Source organism: Tursiops truncatus, chromosome 8 (genome assembly GCF_011762595.2).
Source record: "Tursiops truncatus isolate mTurTru1 chromosome 8, mTurTru1.mat.Y, whole genome shotgun sequence".
Lineage (NCBI taxonomy): Eukaryota > Metazoa > Chordata > Mammalia > Artiodactyla > Delphinidae > Tursiops > Tursiops truncatus.
The window spans coordinates 81608278-81625669 of NC_047041.1; the positions used below are offsets into that span (position 1 = coordinate 81608278).

General features: G+C 38.9%; 1 protein-coding gene across 1 annotated transcript in view; it reads right to left on the reverse strand.

Annotated features, from left to right (window-relative positions):
- DCDC1 (doublecortin domain containing 1) overlaps nucleotides 1–17392 on the reverse strand; it is a 452054-nt gene that overhangs the window by 390235 nt on the left and 44427 nt on the right. The gene's annotated exons all lie outside the window — the stretch shown is intronic.

A 17392-nucleotide genomic window follows, 5' to 3' on the forward strand; every position in this document is an offset into this window, starting at 1 on the left:
TTAAAGGTGATGACCTCCAAATAGTAACCTTATACATAATTCTTCTCCTGTCACTAGAATGAAGGTGGCTTCTAGGACATCTTTGGTAACAGGTTGAAACTATTTCACTAAAAATGAAAACCAGCTTTTCATTAACAATTTACTTTGACCCATACATTTTCAAAGATGTGTGCATGAATATAAGTTTCAAAACTCCCACTAATATTAATGGGAGTGCAAATAAATTACTATGTATGAGTTTGAAAATGTAAGGGTAAGAACAGAAGTGTAGTATATTACATACTAAGTTGCTGTCACCATTTCTCCCTTTTCAAGAGGTTTCATTTCATAAATAAATAATTTGCACCTTGGTTATTCACTTTATTTATGCATTCAATTTATTTTAGATTATATTTTCTTTTCACATAAATTACAAAAATACAATGATTCCTCCGTCATCTGCTCTTTATTTGTCCTAATAAGAGAAATAAAATTTTATTTGCATAGAACTTAAAATGGCTGCATTTATTTGTTTGCCCAAATTTCCAAACAACCCTTCACTATTAGTATTTACCTTGAAAGAAGAATGGCCTCTTTAACCTAGAAATGGTACTTTATATAAATCTGCTAGTATTGATATGAAACATGAACCAGTGGTTGTATACAAACTTCAAGTCCCAGAATGGCTACGTTACATGTTCAAAAAAACAAAAACGCTTTCTCTCCCTCTCCCTCTCTCTCTCTCTCTCTCTCCCCCACACACACATACACACACATACACACTCACATACACGTACACACACATACACAGTGGGCAGGAATATGAGCAAAACTTGGAGAATAAATTAAAACTAGAAGATTATAAATATGATTAAGCCTTCAAGAAGAGAACATCTTTTTACAGAAATTAGTTACATATTTTGTCACTTTGTAATCTTAAATTGATAGGAATTAGAATCAGACAAATAAGCTAGAAGTTAATGAGATCATATATGCCTGAAAGAACTGAGAACAGTGGTCAAATAAATACTTGTACATGTATGTTCATAGCAGCACTATTCACAATAGCCACAGATGGAAACTCAATCTCTACCAATGGGTAGATGGAAACATAAAGTGTGGTGTAAACATATGATGGAATATTATCCAGCAATAAAAGGAACAAAGTACTGATATATACTACAATGTGGATGATCCTCAAAACATTATGCTAAGTCAAAGAAGCCAGACATAAAAGGAGATACACTATATAATTCCATTTATATGAACTACCCAGAATAGGTAAATCATACAAACAGAATGCAAATTGATGGTTGCCAGGGGCTGGGAGGGTGGGGAATGGGGAGGAATAAACGGATAAGGGGTTTTATTTTGGAATGATGGAAATGTTTTGGAACTACATAGGAATGGTGGTTGCACAACACTGCAAATGTACTAAATGCCACTGATTGTTCACTTTAAATGATTGATTTTATGTTATGTGAATTTCACCAAAATAAATAAAAAAGGAGGAAGAAGAGGAGAAGGGGGAGGAAGAAGGAGACTGCTAATGGCCAGTATCTCTGAAAATAAAAAAACATCTCTCACTGGGAAAAAAATAAATTCTTGTATTTTGATAGGAGTGTACCCACAATCTGGACACGGCCCCCCCAGATGCTTTGCATTGGGTATAGGGTATAATCCTTTAAACTAGGTTTGAATCTCAGCTCTGTAAATTAGTGGCCCTAGATGAGTCATACCTCCCTGCATCTTTGATTTCTCATCTACAAAGTATGTAGTGGATACCACTCCACCAGCTGATGAGGGTTAAATATCTTACATGTAAAAGTACCTAACACGTTGAGGTCACTCCACAAATGTTGGCTTCTTTCCCCACATCCCTGAAGTCCCATGCTTATGGAGCTCTAGAGTATATTAACTGTTACATCAGAGTCCAACCAGAAAAACAGAATCCATTCAGAGTATTTGAGCAGAGGGACTGACTGCAGGGAATTGGTTATGTAAGTAATGGAAAAGACCCAGAAGCAACAAAAGGACAGTGACACAACCCAGAGATTAGCAACAGCAAAAAACCACTCCCACCAAGACCAGAGGGAGAAGGTGTGACAGGTACCCAGATTTAGAAAATCTTACCAATAAAGCGTTTTTCCCTTTGATTTTTCTGACCAGGCCAGAATTAGGTTGAGGTGAGTGAAGGGCCAAGAATGCAAAATTTAAGGAAGCATGCTCGGGGTGGGGCAAGTGCACAACCCTCAAAGTGAGTGCCTCCTTAAATCTTGTCCTGTAGGTACTACACTAGTCTCTCCCTAGTCCCAGCCCTGGCTTTGACTATCTCTTCTATATGCAGAATTCCTGAAATTCCATGAAAAATCATGCTATTAGCCAGACACCGTTTTATATGATTTACAGGTTTTAACTCATTTAGTCCTCTCAACAACTCTATGAGAGGACTATAATACCATTGTAATACCATTATCCTCATTTACAGGTGAGAAAATTGAGGCACAGAGAAGTTAAATAACTTGCACAAGATCTCACAGCTTGTAGGTGATTGTGCTGGTATATGAAGTCAGTTCTAGAAACTGCTCCAAATCACTACACTCAAAAAAAAAAAAAAAAAACCACTACACTCTTCTGTCTCCATCATACATTTTCTGCCATTTTTTCAAGTTCAATACGTCTGAAACAAAATTTCACATTTTTTTGCACAACTTGATGCACCCTTCACACTTCTTATTTCTGTCAATGTTTCCACTTTTTTCAAGGTTTTCCACTATCTTGGGGAGATTTTGAACCCTTGTTTCCTATTCATTTCTCTGCAACCAATTGTTTATTCATTCAATGATATTTATTGGGTGTCCACTCCTCAAGGCACCAGGGTGACAGCTGTGAATAGGACAGAATAGCTTGTACAGATCACAGCCTCTTGGGGAGAGACAAACAGTGGAAATCCTCTCTGAAGACGGGACATCTGAGCCGAGAGGCCTGAATGATGAGAAGTTAGTGATGAAAACCTGAGGGAAGGAGCATTCCAGGCAGAGAGAATCAAGCACTGAGTCTCCGAGGTGAGAAGGAGCTTGGCGGGTTTGAGAAAGAAAAATAAAGTAAGTTTGGACAGGGAGAGAATATGTATGGATAAAGCCAAAAGGTAGAAAGGGGCTAGACTGTGTAGGCCAGGATGAGGGGTTGGGGGTTTATTTTGGATGTGATGGGAAGCCATTGGAAGTCTATCAGCAGAGCACCTTCTGAAGATCAGACTGTAACGGAGTGTAGGGAACACTGGTGGTGTCCCCTGGATTCTTTTCACCAGGCTAGTGTGCCCAAACTCCAGCTGCTGTGACTCCAGGCCATTAATGCCTCACAGCTGACCCTTCTCCAGAGACCTGCCCGTCGGCTGAAAGGTACCAGCCAACTAGTCAGGAAATGCCTGTGAGGTGATGAGCTCTTCCTTCCTACTCAGGGGGACAGTCCACAGCCAACGACTGGGGGGACACAACAGCTAGTCCCCTTGCCTCAGGGAGGGGCAGCTCAGCGGTGTGTTTCCCACTCCAGACTGGGACTAGACTTCAGCTTAATACAGGGCTTGGCCAAGCTTCTGCCTCTGCCCTGTGCTGCCTCCCTCACTCCTTCACAGGTTTCACGTGACAGTGTTCCCTAAGGCCCTTGCACAAAAATCACCATCTCAGGCTCTGCGTCTAGGGAACCTGACCTCAGACAGAGTCAAAGAAGGGAGACCTAACTCTCAGCTCTGCCGTCTTCACAATAACTCTTCAAAGCATCCTTTCTTTCCATTCCCAGCCAGGCCCACTTGCCCCCTGCTCTCTCAGCCTCATCTGAGAGATCATCTACAAGAGCATCCTAATTGTATTTGACCCTCCTCCATTACACCTGACATTCTATACTCCAATTACAGCTGAATTTCCCTACAACAGCAATTTTGTCACTGCCCGATGAAAAAGTTCTGGAAGTTAGCTTTTGAAGTTTTCCACGAGTCAGTCAGCCAGCCAGTCTGTCTGTACGTCTGTCTGTCGGTCAATCAAGCAGTCCACAAATACTTATTGAGCCCATCTTATATGCCAGACCCTGTGCAAGGAATATGAAACAGACACAGTCCCTTCACTTAAACACACATCTAACAGAAGAGTTTACTGACAATCTGACCCTATCCAAACTTACTTGGTTTTATCTTACTCTAGTTTATAGCACTACCTAAGCTGTCTGTTGATTATTCCATGAATACAACAAGTTCATCTTTAAGTCCATCCTTCACCTATTCAGACTCAAGTCCTTCTCAAGATCCAGTTTAAGACCTTCCTTCAGCGCTCCAGCCTAAAATGACCTGTCATTGCTTGAATCCTTTGAGCATTTGCAGCCTGTAACACTCACCCATATATTCATTCAACAGTGTTTGAGAACTTACCCCATGCCAGGCACTGTACTACCTGCTAGGGAAAGAGTGTAAACCATCTGGAATTATTATGTAAATGTTTTATAAGTGTATATCCTATTTCTGCTTCCGTATTTAAACCCTTAGAAAGTAGGAATCAAGTCTGTATTTCTCATTACTTGCTCCAGGGTATATAGAAATTCACTGCACATGGTATAGTTACTAGATGTTAACTTCTCCTGTGCATTTAAGTGTTCAACTGATACAAATTTAATTTTATGTCACTTTTCATAACATACCAATTACGCAAAATAAACTTTATTGCCTATGTGTATGTACCTACCATCTTTATTTCCTACCTCTCCCCAGTGTGAACTTAAATATGATTGTTCTACCACCTTGATGTTCACTAATGACCACAATGGCATACAATTTTTTCAGGAAAAGAAGAATACTTGACAAGGAGAACTGCTTGGCAAATGAAGGTCTAGAAGGAGTGGAATAGACTGGGATGAACTCAGAGTATATTTAAGGTAAATGCTTATATTTTCCTCAAGTCTCCCTTTGAAGGTCGTCTCTTCTAGGAAGTCTTTTCCAGCTTGGACCCCCTGCTTTCTGCTCTTTGTGAAGACATCTACCACTGAACTGAACCCATTGCACTAGCACTTTATGCTTTCTTGGCTAAACATGCACTGCTTATCTGGGGCATGGAGTAGGTGCTCAATAAGTGTTGAATGAATTAATGAATGAACCTGTCTTTTATTCCAATAAAACATTTCAATAAAAGGAATATATTCATAATTCTATTACCTAAAAACAACTAAGGACACTTTACTCCACTTAAAAATTAGGCAGCCTAAATTTTTTTTTAAATCACATTTCTGAAGTTCCAAATAGGTTTTTTGAAAGAACTCTAGGTGGATCTAGGAAAACCACATAATACATTTTCAAATAAATTTGAAAATATTCTTTACAACATAAATTATATATAGGTGTTTTTAAAGGTACTCCTACTTTGCAGATCCTTGTCGATAAACATGGAAAGACTATTGGAAATATACAGAACTTTTTATACAAGTAAAGATTTTTAAACCAACCTGCAAAGCAGCCTAATGAAATAATACTAATGATGACTAAAACATATTAATAATATACTAGATAGGCAGCAAAGCCTTAAAAGCATGGGCTCTGAAGCCATACTCCAGGGATCTGAAACTTAACTTTGCCTCTTGCTAACTCTGTAACCTTGTGAAATCAGTCAATTTCATTTGTCTTAGTTTTCTTATCTGAAAAATGGGAACAATAATAGTAATTCCCTTACCTGTTTTATGGATTAAAGAAATTTCTACAGATAGAACACTTTTGCGTTAATATGAAACACAGTGAATGTTGCTGATATTATTATCCTCCTCGTGATTTTCAGCAAGAAATTAGCATATAGAAAGCAGTGCATTAAGTACTTTGTATACACTAACTGGTCTTATCCTCAAAACCCTACGAAGCAGATAATATTACAATCTTCATATCACAGATGAGGAAAATGAGACCTGGAGAAATTAAGCAACTAGATCTGTATAATAAATCGCTTAAGAGAATCAGAGATCAGACCCAGGCTGAATGATTCCAGAGCCTGCTTTTTTAACCATGACACTGTACACTCCCTCAAGTGCCTAAAAAGTAATAAAAGGATTCCCTTAATTTAAAATAACTGGATTTCCCATGCTTCTTACTTTCCCACTTTCCACCATCATCCCACCTTAGCACCCATTTAAAAAGCATCTGCCTTTAGTGGCTATATTTTGTTCAAAATGTCCTTATGGAAACCACTGTGACTCAGTTTACTAATCTTTGTGTCTGTTGTCAGTCAAATAAGGTTTTTCAACCTCAGCAAGCGTTGACATTTCTTTGTTCTTTGTTGCGGGGGGGCTGTACTATGCGTTGCGGAACGTTTAGCAGCATCCCTGGCCTCTACCCACTAGATGCCAGTAGCACCTTCCCCATTAGGATAACCAGAAAATGTTTCCAGACATTGCCAAATGTTCCCCAGGAGTTGAAATTTCCCCTAGTTGAGAGCCACTGCAGCAAAGGAGTTTGAGACAATCCCCCTCTGCAGAGGTGCAGGGCGCTGTGAATAAGCTACTGGCACACACCATGCTCTTTTCCGATTCCAGCTCCTGATCATGACTTTTCCCCTCCCTCTTTGCTGGGCTATCTTCCTTCCTTCTCAACTCAGTGCCACCTCCTTTAATCTACCCTCTTCAAGCTTCACAGCCTCACCTTTGCGTCCCTCATTTTATTGAACTCTTCTGTTTTTGTATGTGTGTCCCTGTCAGACTTTGAACATTTCAAGGGTATGAAATGTGATTTCATCTGTGGGCCTCCAGTATCTGGTATGTTGTAAACAGGTGTGCTTGCTGGATGTTTAACAAAATAATAAAAGTTGATCATACATATTCAATGTAAGCATTTGTTCCCTGCTGCAGAGCCAGCACCTGAAATAATGTTTAATCCCATAGTAAATGCTCAATAAATATTTGGAAAATATTTTTCAAACATGTCAGATCAGAGTATGACTATTATTTCATTAGGTGGATATTAGGTAATATTTCCATTAGGTAGATATTAACTTGACTTATATTTTCTTTGTATATTGGAAAAAGATTACATTTTTATACTCATGACTAATTAGCATTTTCATTACCATGTCCCTCCTTGAATTTACTCAGAAATGTATCATGGAGGACAAAGTAAGAAGAAGCAAAAAAGTCATAGGCTTAGTGCATTACTTTGCACGGGTTCAGAACTGTAAAACCAATGTTACTTTAAAAATTATTGATTCTAACCACCCATTTCATTTACTCAATTAGTCATTCAACATACATTCACTGAGTGCCTACCAAACGTTCCTGCACAGGCTCCGGACACGCAGGCTCAGTGGCCATGGCTCACGGGCCTAGCCACTCCGCAGCATGTGGGATCTTCCCAGACCAGGGCACAAACCCGTGTCCCCTGCATCGGCAGGCGGACTCTCAACCACTGCGCCACCAGGGAAGCCCTCTTGGTCTTTTGGGAGAACAAGAAAGGAAAACAACACGCAGTATGACAGGTGCTTAGTCAGAGATGTCACAGGGTATTGAGGGAGCCTGGAGTAGGGCACATGCCACAGCATGTGATGGCCAAGAAAGTCTCCCCAGGGGAAGGGTGTGAGGTAGGACTTGAAGGATACATGGAGTTGGGAAAGCATCCTCCAGGGAGGGGAAACAATGTAGGTGAAGACCCAGAGTTATGCAACAATATGATGGACTGTTGGGAGGAAAGTGAACACAGAGAGGCCAGAGATGGGAGCAAGGAAGGCGGGACGTAGCCTATACAGATCAGAGCCTCTGCACAACTCTAAGAAGTCCCACATTCCCCAAAGCAAGCCATTCTATCTAATCTTTTGGACAGGAGGGACTACTGGAAAAATCTTCCTTACGTTAAGGCAAAATCCATTTCCCTATGGAACAAAGCTATCGGGGTAAGTGAGGACGAGTACAGATCTGGAACAGCATGTCTTGAAGTGTGCACCACAGGCCTTCTATATGAGAACCAACTGGAGGACCAGGGAACCCTCACATTTAGCAACACGAGGTGAATCACAGCTCTAGGGACATATGCCTTCATATGAAGAAAGGTGATGAGGGCTGACAGCCAGGGTAAGCGTTATTACATCCAGAGGCAAGAAGAAAAATAGGATCTGACTCTTTTACACCAGCTTGGAGCACCTAGGATGCTCAACAAAGACCTGAGTGGGTTTTAGCCCTGGTGAGAAAGAGGGTTAAGCAAGGCTGGGAGTGGGTGGAATACGGAGTAATCAAGCAGTGAGGGGACTCTTGGGCATGGGGGACAGGAAGCCAGTCTGAGTATTAAAGCAATAAATGTATTGCCATCTAAACCCACTTTGAACTTCTCAGGAAACATAAGAGCCATAGCTAACAAATGCTCTCTACACCTCTGTCTTTTGTTAACTTTCTTATCTCAAAACCCTGACACCCCTCCCAGGGCTGAGGCTATCTGGTACCTTTGTAAGAATTAGAAAACAGCCTCGGGCCTCCCTGGTGGTGCAGTGGTTGAGAATCCACCTGCCAACACAGGGGACACGGGTTCGATCCCTGGTCCGGGAAGATCCCACATGCCGCGGAGCAACTAAGACCGTGCACCACAACTACTGAGCCCACGCGCTGCAACTACTGAAGCCCACGCGCCTAGAGCCCGTGCTCCACAACGAGAGAAGCCACCTCAATGAGAAGCCCGCACACCCCAACGAAGAGTAGCCCCCGCTCACCGCAACTAGAGAAAGTCCCACGCGCAGCAACAAAGACACAACGCAGCCAAAAATAAATAAATAAATTTATTAAAAAAAAAAAAAAAAAGAAAACAGCCTCTCCACCCCCACCCAGCTCCACAGTCCTTCAGCTGTGCACGACAGGGAGCAGTGGCCCGAAACCTTTCCAAAGGTCACCCCGTCTCCTCTTTCTTACTTCCTCACTTTCAATAGTAGTTAATAAGCACCTACTGTATGCAAGGTACTATGAGAAATACAAAAGGAAGTGTTAAATGAAGAAGAAAGCCTCCCCCCACCTCCCCAACCACCAAAAGAAAAAAAGATTGAGGGTAGAGAATGGGTAAAAAAGGGCATTCCTGAGAGGATGTGGGAAGACTGAAAATCACAGATCTATAGGTTCCTGGGAGAATAATTTATCCCAGCACTCCACTTTGGACCATTGTCTCGTCTCAGACAATCATTAGCATAACCATTAGCCTCTCTGCCATGTAATTATTCTTGGGCTGGCTTACTCTGGCCCCCTGCCAAACGGGAACATTCACAAATCTACATATGAATTTGGGATAGGGGATTTTTAATATACTCCTTCTAAATGTCCACTCACTGTTTGCAGCCAGGCAGTCTGCTCTAATGAGGTCTTTACCCTCCCCTCCCACCACCACCTCATTGGAATATGGATGGTTCATCATGGTACCTATTTGGTCCGTCATTCAATTACTGAACAACATTTACTGAGCAACTATTAAGTGCCAGGCCCCGTGCCAAAAAATGATGGTGAACAAGGCAGCCATGGTTTATGCCCTAAGGAACCTGGTTTAGAGGGGAAAGCAGATGTTTATTTCACCAGTCATTATAAATCTGATGGTCACAAAAGGGTACATTGAGAATGAGCTGATCCTTACTAGTGGGAGCTTCCACAGAAAGTAGGACCAAATACAATGTCAATCCGTCCATGAAGCTCGAAAGCAGGAGCCCTGGAGCTCCCCTTTGGAGAGTTCCTCAATCTCCCCCTTGTTGACGGTACTCTCAGCAAATTCTCTGTCCCTACACACACAACTGTCAAAGAAGGGGTCCTAGTCTCACTTTATCATCTCATGCCCTCCTTTAAACTTGCTAGCCACACCTAGTGGGTTCCAAAGCATCATGACCAGACCCGTCCCAGTGTTTCTCTCTAGAAAGTTAAGAGCCCACTGGGTGAGGATAGGGGTGAGGCCTGCACTCTAGTGAAGTTCTAGTGAAGGTCTGTCATAACCTTGGGAAAAACTTCCCCAAAGGGCTACATCCCAGTCAAGTCCCCTTGACTGTTCATGTTCATACACTTACTCTCTTGCAACACTCAGAGAATATTATGCCCCAACCATAGGATGTACTTTATTTTGAAGAACCCACAACCTATTTTATTTTCCTGGTTTTGTTTATAACCAAATCATGAAAAAAATAAAGCATGTTCTAGCATTAGAAGGTCTATCTCCAGTATCACCACATTTTCTCAGTCTACTTTAATGAAAGCCAATACCCGCCAAGAAATTAAATAAACCTGAGTGCTCCCCACATTGTAATTTTCCATTCTGCATGTGCAAGGCAAAGAGAATACTGCCTTATTCTGTCACCAGAATAAAAACAGCAAACTTGCAACTTCAAGTCCATGGGCTTATTAAAAATCTTATTTTTAAAAATTCATTCTCTTGTAGTTGGGCGATAAACTTGAAAATACATTAATGCTCTGACTGTCAAGTAAGTATAGATAATGACATTAAATGTGAACAAGCACATCATTTCATGGGTGCAAGACGAGTTTATAAAATATAAATGCTCTGACAGTAAGAAAACATACTGCTATATTCAATTATATCATCTGCTCAAAATACAATTGCTTCTGTGTTTGGTAAATAGACTAAATCCAGGTCACATTCCTGTGTTCAACTGAGTTTCTAGTCACTCCCTTTTCTCTAAATACTTGCGTTCTTTGTTTCTACATGTTCTTAAGTGTCATCATTTATTGCTATAGGCATGATGGCTATACTTAACTCATAATGACAGTGGTTGTCATTAGATTTTAACTCAGTAACACTAGTCTGACATATCATTTGAAGTATGTCTTCAATTTAAATTTGATTAAAATTACAAACATCCCATCTATTGTGCCAATCAAAATGTTGTCACCCTTTCCTTGAACTTTTCTGTGAACTTTCTTGAAATAAGTTATGGCAGCTTAAAGTTAAGGCTCGCCTTGGGTCATAAACATATTTTAAAATACCACTCTTGGAATTGAGCAGAGCAAGGCCAGTTGGGGCTCCTTTTCTAAAAGGACTTGATTTTGACTCACACCCCAGAAAAATTCTCAAAGCAAAAAGTACAATATAGTGAGACTTCCAAGGCTTTAACTCAGATTCCCATATCATGCTGTAACACAAGTGCTTGGTAGGGATTTTAATTTGGTTGTATGTATTTTAAGATCTCGGACCTAGCAAATACCTTTGGTAGTAAAACCAGGTACTTTCATGTATGCAAAACTGATGGAAACGTGTTGAGCAAGAGCTGGAGCAAAAGAAGGAAAATAGATAAAGAACATGTGCAAATACAATGTTTTAGACACATATACAGCAGGCTTCTTACATACATCGTCTTATTTACTCCTCATAGCTACACTATTGGGCTCAATTTATGGATGAGGAAAATGAGGCTAAGAGAGGTTAAGTGACGTGCCCAGGTTCATAGAGTAGTTTGCTTCCCTGGCAGTGATAAAAAAGTAGGGACAAATTATTGTGTTGTTGTTGCTGTTTTCCCAAACCCAGGCAGCTATTCTGGGAAGGTAACAGTGGACACAAGGTTCTGATTAATAGCCTTGGGATCTTTTTTTTTAGTGTTTTTCTATGTATGGGAAGATGCAAGAGCCTGGGCTCATTGAAAATATTCCTTTGATATGCATCTTTTTAAAGATAAATAAATAAATAAATAAATTTATTTTTGGCTGTGTTGGGTCTTCGTTGCTGCGTGCGGGCTTTATCCAGTTGCAGTGAGCAGGGGCTACTCTTCATTGCGGTGTGCGGGCTTCCCATTGTGGTGGCTTCTTTTGTTACGGAGCACGGGCTCTAGATGTGCGGGCCTCAGTAGTTGTGGCACACGGGCTCAGTAGTTGTGGCTCGCGGGCTCTATAGCACAGGCTCAGTAGTTGTGGTGCACGGGCTTAGTTGTTCCGCGGCATGTGGGATCTTCCCGGACCAGGGCTCAAACCCGTGTCCCCGGCATTGGCAGGCAGATTCTTAACCACTGTGCCACCAGGGAAGCCCTGCCTTGGGATCTTAACAGCATTTGGAACTTTAGTTATGTGTATGAAATGCTATTCTCTGTGTTCTATTTTGACGATGGATTTATAAACATTTAATTTTCAAATAATTTATCGTTTTTTTTAGAAAATTAAGCCACTATCCAATAATCCTTTTAGATATTACCTCTATTATACAGGTAAGGATAATGACATACAGACCAATCTGCCCAAGGTCATATAACAGGGACTAGAATCTTGCAATACCACCTGACTTCAAGTCGAGTGTTCTTCCCACTAAATAATAATGCATTTCTCATGTCTCTCCTAACAGATATCTGAAAGCTTCAAAAACGAATGGTTTGGAAGGCAAAACCCTGAAAGAGTATGTATAGACTATATAAATGAATTCTCAGGTAAAGTAGCAAGCAGGGTAGGTAGACAACTGCCTAAGAGATTTCATTTAAAAAGGTTACTGCAAACGCCTGGTTCAGATTTTAAATTCCCTCCTTTTGTTTCCATGACATCATTTATTCTTGTGATACTACCCTTTTTATTGCCTTTATAACACTTAACACTGTCAATAAATAACTTATTTAGTTCTCTATATGTTTATGTCTATTGCTTCTTCCACCTTACTAGAACCAGAGTTCCACAAGACCTCTGTCTTGTTCACACCATATCCTGGCATACTGTAGGGATTCAATAAACACTACTTGAGGAAACGACTGAATGAATGAATGGTCTCTCTTTAACTATTCCTCTGTCTCCTTAGACGGAACCATATTTTTTTTTTTATTGCCTTCCACTCACTCTCTCAGCTCTAGTCAGGGAGATGTTCTCTCTGTCCACTTTTACCCATGTAGCAAACAACTCAAGGTGATAAAGACAGCATTTATAACCCTTCTGAGTTAATATCCTAGTGAGAATTAAAATTTATCAGATTTCTTTGCAGCTATGACAGAAAGACCATATCCAAAACCCTTAAGGTCAGATATGATTCCATAAGTAGAAATTTTTGAATTTCAAAAATGTTAATATGTTACATATATCAAATATTATGTAATGTGCCCAGCAAGGTCTAGGAGAGCAGCCCATAATCAAACACATTAATTATTTTTCTTCAAAACAATCGATTGGTTATACCAAATAAGGTCCTGCTATTAAATGAGTTATGAAAAAATTGTTTGGTCATCTGCAATTTTGGATTTTAGAATTGCATATAAGAGACTGTGGACTTGTAGCACTAACTCACGGGTTGTAAGGAGAAAGTATAATACACTTTAAGCACGTGCTGAGTGCATGGCATGCAGAAAGTATTCAAATTATCAGGACAGTTATAGGTTTGCAGGCATCTTCATTAAACAAGTGTAGCCTCTGTGTGCATATATACAATATATACAATTCAACAATTCATGGATATGTCAAGAATTTAGATGTTTCTCAATGATTTGTTATTTTGACAGTATGAGATGTTGCCATATGCTTGCTCTAAATTTTCCTACTGGCTAAAGGATTCCTTTCGGTGGCAGGGGCCGTCCATCTCTTGCAATGTCTTCAGACCCACATCTGTTTATATAGTAAGGATACTATACACATTTCTAGGTTTAAAACTTTTGAAATAGGGAAATATATAAAATATACGCCTATAGTTTTACCCTCACTTGTAGAAATAGATAAAAGAATCATGTGCTCTCTCAGAAGTGGGTTTTTTTTCTCTGCATAATATCATTTTCCTGCTTTTGGTATATGCAGCTAAGTGGGAGAGGAGGTGGACTGACAGTCTCACCTAATACCTATACTATACAAACAAAATGATAATAGAGAATTTGGGAACACCCACTCTAACTCCTGTTGCAGCTGCCCAAGTTAAGTAGTGGTCACGCTATGGGTGAACATCACAAAGCCCAGTATTAGCTTTAGCAGGACTAATGCAGCCATCGGTGTAGACAGCACTGTAGCATTGTCCTGAGATCCAGCAGCAAGAATAGCAAGTGTGATGTGGGTAGTGGACCACTTCTTGAAACTTGTGCTTTTAACACAACCATTTAAAAGTCGACAAATTCAGGAGACATATAATGGAACAGAATATAATGCATGAATCCAGGTTCATTAAACTAATGCATTTTTTGAAAAACAAAATATGACAGAACATTTCATTACTGATGCAGATATGAGAAAAAGTGTTATGCTGCTATCTAGAATGTGTCTTATATGCCGTGGAATTGAAATATTTCCAAATCATCAATAATTAAAATGATGAGAATCCATCATTTCACTGACATTTACTTCTACATGAAAAGATGGCCTATTTTAAATGTGCTCACACATATTCTTGTCAATCACTAGCTGTCACAGCAAATTATTTCATTTTGTAGATCACATGGCAGTTAGCAGAAATCTCTAGGTTTAAATTTAGATCTTAGGTGTAGTATCAAGAACTCTTTTCATGGCTTTTTTTTTTCTGTGACTACATCTTCACAATACAGTATATAAAAGATGTAAAATCCTATTCGTAATACTCAGTTTCACTTCTGGTTAACAAAACTCAGGACTGAAATGAATCACTATAAATGATAACACTGAAAGCCAAATAGTAGAATAGGATATACAGGAAAGAAGGAAAATACAAAACTAAAAACAATAAATGAATAAAAATAAACAATCAGAACTCCATACACAGTGAAACTTGGACCTAATGAATTAGGCCCAAACAGATTTTTTCCCTCATCTTTTTTAAGACATTTAAGCTACTGCAGAGCATGAACCATTTCTTATGCTAGGTTTGCATTGCCTACAGCTCCTAGCAGTTGTAAAGGAGCTGAACTCTTATAAACCCCATGAATCTGATGCAAGAATTTTTACTGTGCCACTATTAAGTAGAAGATCCAGGACACTGTGAATAAAACCTAAACTGTATGCCCATGAATCTGAAAACTTTAAAAATGCCTTTTCAAACAACTCATTAACTACATCTTCACAGTTCTAGAGGAATCATTAATAAATTTCAGAATCTTCAAATGGCAGAATTACAAGACTTAATAAGACAGTTGATCTTCATCAAATCTCTTCATAAAAATGCTTTCTGTTTTTCCCACACACAATTAATCTTTCTGTTTAGGTGTTCAACTTCAAATGTAAGAATTATTCTAATATTGCATTTCAACAGGGAATGCTTCATGTCAGTCTTGACCTTGGCTTGACCTCTATATGAAAGCTCTGTGTTTGGAGGTATGTGATGAATAGCTCTCCAGCTTTCTATTAAATCCAGTGCCACTGGTTGTCAACAGTGATGCTCAAAAGGGTGGTAAAATATTTCAAAACTCAGAGATGTTCTGCAGGTCTCTTTCTACCTTAGTAAATCTGGAAATAGTTCTAAGGCAATTTTCACTCTCTACACTATTTTTCTAAAGAATAAGAAAATAATGAAGTATGGAAATATAATTGCCAAAATATACATAGATTTATTTGGCTTTCCTGTGCCAGAAATAAAGTGAATTTTCCTTTGGAGGGCCCAAAGCATTCGGTTTAAAAAATTTTTTTTAATTTAAAATCAGAGATGAAGGGATAATGACAAAAAAAGAAATCAGACTATGAGTCCCTTTTTTTATCTGTCTCTGATCTGGCCTCGTACCTGGCACATAGTAGACTCTCAATGAATGTTCGTTGAATGAATGAAAATCAGTATATTAAAATAATGACCAGTTACTGACTCTAATGCTTGTTGGTGAGTTGTACATAAAATATTCATGCTCATTTGGAAAGATACAACAGTAACACCAAATTCTACCAGGAGTTTTCCTCCAATTTACCTTAAGAAAATAGAATTTTCCAACTTCTGAGAATGCCTCCTTCCTCTAAATTTATCTACCAGTTTCAAAGCTACTCATGCATGTTTTATTTTTATGGTAAACTCATGACAACAAGTTGGCAAATTATCGATTATCTATGAAACTCATGCAAGAAAGGTAATTTTAACCTGATTTGAAAAAGTGAATGTGTAGGTGGTATACATATATGAAATCTCCCCACACCCCTCTCAAATTATATACATATATATGATAAATTACATATATGAAACAAATTATTATTTAATATATATATAATAAATTATTGGTGTTTATATTCTTGTTCTGAAAGAAACCAAGTATCAATTTTTAGGCTTATAGGCTTATCTATGAGCTTAACTTAGACAAGTGGCTTTTTCCCCATTATACTTAAGTCTTTTTAACGGACATGTGATGTGCTAGTCTGTATCCAAGCTCACCTACAATTTCTTTTCTCAAAAGACGAGGCACATCTGCCACCTGCTCTACTCCGTGTCCCAGCAACAACTGTCGAGCAGCATAAAGATTGATTATCAGTCAAAAACCATTGCACAACACCAGATTTTGGTGGGTTAAGCTTGCTGATCCAGCAAGAGATGGTGTGAAATTTTCAGGAGTGTGTGCCAACATTTTGGTGCTAAAAGAACAGCAGTGCATGTCACAGTGAAACACAGCCAAAGATACGCAGACAAAGCAGAGAAGTTTTTTGTTCTAGACTTGGCTTTAAAAGGATAAAAGAGAAAACAAAAAGTAGGAGGAAATTAGTTTGTACATTTAAAAATCATCCACCAAGCTTAGTCATGTGTGTGACATTGTTATTTTAGGCATACATGTCCAGATCTTCTAAGAAGCTTAGCTATAAATAATTTTTATATATCTCTTGCAAAATACCATAATCATAAGAACGGCAAGTACTTCTGATTAATAAAAATAAATGAGGATCTTAAGGAAGCATTTATTATATATATATCTGAATATAAAAAAGTCACAGAAACATTTACCCACAAAGACTCATGCTTTTATACAAGCAGATGATTCACTGAATACAAAATAAAGGCAGCCATATTTTAAAGTTGAAGCAAAATTTGAAAAATATATGGGTCTACACTACTGCATAGGTAATTTTCACTGTGTATTGTAGCAACAAGTTTCTTTACAAGGACCAAATTACCTTGAACTTTCTAAGGAATTCAAGAAATTATTTCCTAATGATCAAGTATTCTTAAAGAGATAGACATCCTAGTATCATTTTATATAATAACATTAATAGAAGAAGAATTTTCATCACTTCATCTGTAATGAACTTCAGAATTACTTTTTTTCTACTTATGCAATTACTGCCTAGACTTGCCTTTGGTTCACTGGCCTTTGGTTCACTAGCAGTTGCAGGAAAAAAAAGAATACTTCTAATAAGGTATAAAAAGCAGAGGGGAATACAGCAGTTAGATACACTGAATTTGTATGGCAAAGTTCTTATGTCATTTAAATGTGATTACCATATACAGCACTTGATAACAGACCCTGGGTATGACATGCTTAGAAGAATATTCTTACACAGTGGTACTTTTATTTCTCTCTTAAAACAGATTCTTTCCCACTGAAAAAAATTT